This window comes from Alnus glutinosa, chromosome 5 (genome assembly GCF_958979055.1).
Source record: "Alnus glutinosa chromosome 5, dhAlnGlut1.1, whole genome shotgun sequence".
NCBI lineage: Eukaryota > Viridiplantae > Streptophyta > Magnoliopsida > Fagales > Betulaceae > Alnus > Alnus glutinosa.
Window position 1 is genome coordinate 7281249 of NC_084890.1, and position 4513 is coordinate 7285761.

A 4513-nucleotide genomic window follows, 5' to 3' on the forward strand; every position below is an offset into this window, starting at 1 on the left:
GAAAATAAGAAGAGACGAGAGGAAATTGGCTCAGCAGAATAGACGAGCCATTTTGGCACTCACCAAATTTCCTGTAGCAGAGACGAGTTCGTTGCAGACACAATTTTGATGAAACTCGTCTAATTTTGGTGATTTCGTCGATTTGGTGAGTTCACTACAAGTGCTCTTAGGCCATCTCCAACAGAGTGGCTATTTTAGCTACAATGGTCAAATTTAACTTTTTTTGCTCTTTTTTCTTCTCCAACAGAATGGTTACTTTAACCATTTTTCTAAACACGTGAACAGTAAATAGCCAACATTGGCTATTCACTGTTCATGTGTTTAGACTTTTTTTATTAATTTTTTCTCTCTCCCTCTCTCTCCCTCTCCGATTGATCTTCGTCCCTCTCCGTCCATCTCTGTCACTCTCCATCCCTCATCAAATATTTTCTCAATCTCCCACTCTCCCTCTTCGTCCCTCCCGACTCTGCTGCCCAACGAAACCCGCCGCTACCCTTCTTTCCTCCATCCCCAAAATCATCACCGCAACCAACCGGTGTTTTCTCTCCTTCATCACCGCAAACAACCAAAACGCATTCCCGAAATCAACCAAAATCATCACCGCAACCGGCCAAGAACAACCAACCAAAATCATCATAAATCAACAATAATTAAAAGTAGAATCTCAATGAAATTACCAACTGAAAATTTCTCAATGAAATCACCAGAAAATTTCTCAGAAATTTCTCAGAGATCTCGTCGATGGTCCGTGTAGATCGGGCCTCATTTCGTCGCTGATTTTCGGTAAAATGGAAGAATCGTTCTTCGATGTGTGGAGTTTCTGAGTCGGCCTTCAATCGCCGAGACTGATCTCCCTCATCTCACAGTCTCTCTCTCGTTTTCCCCTCTCACTCAATCTCTCTCTTTGTGCTCTCGCTTCATCTCTCTCTGTGTGTCCTTTGAATGGAAGAGAGGAAAGGAAAACAAGAAAGAAGGGGAAAGAAGAGCCGGGTGAAGGAAGAAGTCTCTGGAGAAATTGAGAAAGAAGGGAAAAAGGAGGAAAATAAAAAAATAAAAATAAAAATTGAGAAATAATATTTAAATGAAAATAAAGAGTTGAATAGTAAATCTGTTGGAAAAAATATAAGATAAACAGTAGTTAAAGTAGATAGTTGGCTTTTTTCAATAGCTATTATAGCTTTTATTGCTGGAGATGGCCTTACATGTTAAAATTTATTTTATTATTTTAAAAAATAAAAAACACATGTAAAAGTGGGCAGGTACAATCCAGCATCTCTCTAAATAAATATGCACAACTTTTGATGGATGCAGGCAGGTATGCATTATCAAAAGTGCTTCAGTCTTTTTTCCTCCACGAACAGATCCGCGTGAAACAAAAATCCTCAAAACTCTGTTAGACTTTTTCCTCCACACTTGATGTGTCGTCCATTGCCGGCGATTTCCTCAACCTCCTGGGACCGCGATTTTCGCGAGACTATGGAGCTCCAGTTCCGGATCTAGACTCGCCTGGAGCGGTGTGGGTGGGGGGCATGAAGTGGCCAAATCTGTACTCGCCTGGATATTCTTCTCTCCTCCAACTCGACCTCTCTCCATGGCTGCTTCATCCTCTGCTCAACCAACCACAAACCCGCAGGCCTCTATTTTTTTTGTTGATTTTTATTTTGGTTATAGTTCATGGGTTGTTTGTCTGATTTGGTTGTTATGGATTTGCTTTTCTCCTGTACCCTTTGTTTGGTTACAGAGAAAATGGAAGGAAACCAAAAGATTTAAAATTGTGGTTTCTCAGGGTTGTTCTTTAAAGATTTGTGGGTTGTTCTGGGTTTGCTTGTCTCTCTGTTGGTTTGGCTATGGTTTGTAATCCTCTTGATTTCTCTGTTTCGTTGATTTTGCTGTTGGTGTTTGTTTTGGTGTTTTGGACTTATTCTGAACCATTTATGAGGATACTTGCTCCATGAGAAAATGGTTGGCAAGGGTCTCCTTCCAAATCTGAGGAGAAAATGTCCATGGGATTATTTGGATTGTCAAGCAGAGTCCATGAGATTATCTGGAAAATCTTCCTGACAAAATGGTTTTCAAGCATAAGCTGAAATAAATGTATTGATTAGTCAATCACATTGAGAGATTTCTGGTGCTTTTGGGTATTTGCCTTACAGTATTTATCTACGAATTGTAGGCAAGAGATTTTGATCCAGATTCGTTGAGCAATCAATAATTAATAAAATCTGGAAGGGTTTTGTTGTTGTATTAGCTATTTTATCTTCTTGATCGTTGGCCTCCCACGTATTCATTTTATAGACTTTTTTGTTGTCTAATAGATTGTTATTGATTTTCTATTGCCAGGGTGCATAATAAACATTAAGGTTGGCTACCAATGCAGGTTGTGATTCACGTTTGCAGTGGGAGAACATGGTGAGATGCAAGACTAGGCACCAGAAGCCTTTCTTATTGCAGATCATTCTCATCAAATACTTGATATATTTGAACTTTTGTATAGTTTGATGAGGCAGAAGGTCCTAACCCAATAATTGAACTTATGGATGTTATTGATGCGTTTAAAAGGGTCCTTAACCCAAGATTTTTTGGAACTATTCCTGGCTTTGTATCTTTCCAGAGGTCACATACAGTGCCAAAGTGCATGTACTGATAATCTTTAACTTGGAAGAACCTTTTTGTTGTTGTAAAAATCATGTGTATCTTGATATGGTTCTATATCCAAATTGTGGTTGCCAGCTTTTTTAGCGGTTGTGTTTTATAGTCTCTGTACAATATATATGACTCTGCTAATTTAAGTGTATACATTCATATGAAAGCTAAAGCCTCGTCCTACTCCACAATTTGAGTAACAATACGAGCATTTTGTATCTTTGCATACTGTAAAAAAAGATTGTGTTGCTTGTTGTGACGAAGCACCCCTGTTCAAGCACCCCTCTTCATTGAACTGTTATGTATATAAGAACTATTTATTTGCTTTTTTGAGACATTTTGCAGTATGTGTTCTTGTTGTCGGATTGATTTTGTCCTCAAATGGACTTTTTTTATGCTGACATGTTGCACATTTTGCTCTCCATTGTTTTCGTGTTTTGTTGCTGGAAAATGATATTTGATAATTATACATAGAATATTTTTCATCCGGTTCTGGCTTTGCAACAAAATTGTTTGTTAAAAAAGCAAATAACATGCACCAACTTGGTTGTTAAACCTCATGACCTACAATTTTATTCCCACAACCATAAAATTGACCTCTACATTTCCTAGATATGGCAAGTTGCATATAATGACATTAAAGAGAATCATAAGCTGGTCAAAATTATAATATAAGATCTTAAAAAATATAGCCTCATAAGTCAATAAACATCTCATTACAACTTCAATCAAAAGATTTTCCCTTTTTCTTTTTTTGGGCATGTGAATTTTGTTCTCCAATTTATTCTATTTATCAGCATTCGGGTAACATAACCCACGTTGACAATTTAGGGATCCACCCATAAGAAAAAGCGAGCATGCACCATATTTCTACAAGGTATGGATAAAATCAATACAAGAAAAATAACCATAAAGATATCAATAAAAGGAACACCCACCAATCAAAATCCATCATTTAAGTTCCATTTAACAGAATCAATTTTATAAAAGTTGAATCCTAAAAATTCTAATCAATAAACACAACCCAAACAATAATCCACATTTTCAACTTATACTCCGTTTGTTTCGGCGTAAAATGATTTCAGCATTTTTCGGTGTTTGGTAGGGGCGAAAATAATAGTCAACCGGAAAATGATTTCTGTTTGACCAAAAATGCTTAGTAAATTTAGGAAAATGATTTACACTTTTTAAAAGCGTAAATTATTTTCCGAAGACGCCAGACGCATTCGACCCCTATTAAACGACACAGTCGACCTTCACTTCAAGCAGTCGACCATCACCGAAATCTTGCCGGTACCGAAATTCGACAGCATCCGGGCAATGTCGCCGGAATCCGGTCAGCCCAGATTCCGACAATTGTATTCCGGCCATCTGGCCAGAACGGCCTGATTCCGGCGGTTCTGGCAAATTCCGGTCAGTATGCCGAAATTCGGCCAACCTAGATTCCGACGAAACTATTCGGATTCCTGCCTTTATCTTGGATTCTAGCTATAATAGCCGAAATAGCGGAATTCGGTAAAAGTGGCCGAAATCCTATTGGTCAATAACAGAATCTCGTCTTCAGTAATTTTTATATTATTTTTCATTAATATTTATATGTTTTGAATAAAAATTGATTTTTATAGGTTAATATGATTGAAAAAAAAATATTAAAAATATTTGTGATTTTCCGTACACGCCAAACACCGCAAATGCTTTCGGCGAAAAAATATTTTCCAGAAAAATGACTTCCCTGAAATCATTTTACGACGGAAACCATTTTACGTCGAAACAAACGGAGCATTAATCTGAAAACCCGAAAAAAAGCGGTCATAACTTAAAAACCAATGTTGAATCACAGAGCCATTTCCATCAAATTTTCACATATTTT

At 37.4% G+C, this 4513-nt stretch overlaps 1 long non-coding RNA gene across 1 annotated transcript; it reads left to right on the forward strand.

Moving 5' to 3' along the window:
• The first annotated feature begins 1301 nt into the window (after window positions 1–1301).
• On the forward strand, window positions 1302–2738 carry LOC133867672 (uncharacterized). Its single transcript, XR_009900135.1, has 2 exons — window positions 1302–2138; window positions 2378–2738. It is a non-coding gene; the product is annotated as an uncharacterized LOC133867672 (long non-coding RNA).
• Window positions 2739–4513: the final 1775 nt, after the last annotated feature.